The sequence below is a fragment of the Callorhinus ursinus genome, unplaced genomic scaffold (assembly GCF_003265705.2).
Source record: "Callorhinus ursinus isolate GAN/ISIS: 27379988/994484 unplaced genomic scaffold, GSC_fseal_2.0 scaffold60, whole genome shotgun sequence".
Classification (NCBI taxonomy): domain Eukaryota; kingdom Metazoa; phylum Chordata; class Mammalia; order Carnivora; family Otariidae; genus Callorhinus; species Callorhinus ursinus.
The window spans coordinates 7,980,514-7,980,734 of NW_027397122.1; positions in this window are offsets into that span (position 1 = coordinate 7,980,514).

Below are 221 nucleotides of genomic sequence, written 5' to 3' on the forward strand. Positions count from 1 at the left end.
GCGACAGCCCCGCCGAGCGTCGAACCGAGGGGCCGCGTGACCTCGGCGCCCGCCGCGCCCCGAGCCTCAGTTTCCCCTCCGCCGGGCGGCGCAGCCCGCCGGGCCGTCTCTTGGGGCGTGGAAAACGCAGGAATCCTGCGCTATGCCCTGGGGTGGGGTAGGGGGCTCCATCCTGCCGAACGTGTGACCCCTACCCCCCAAGTAAGAGCAGGCCCCTTGGC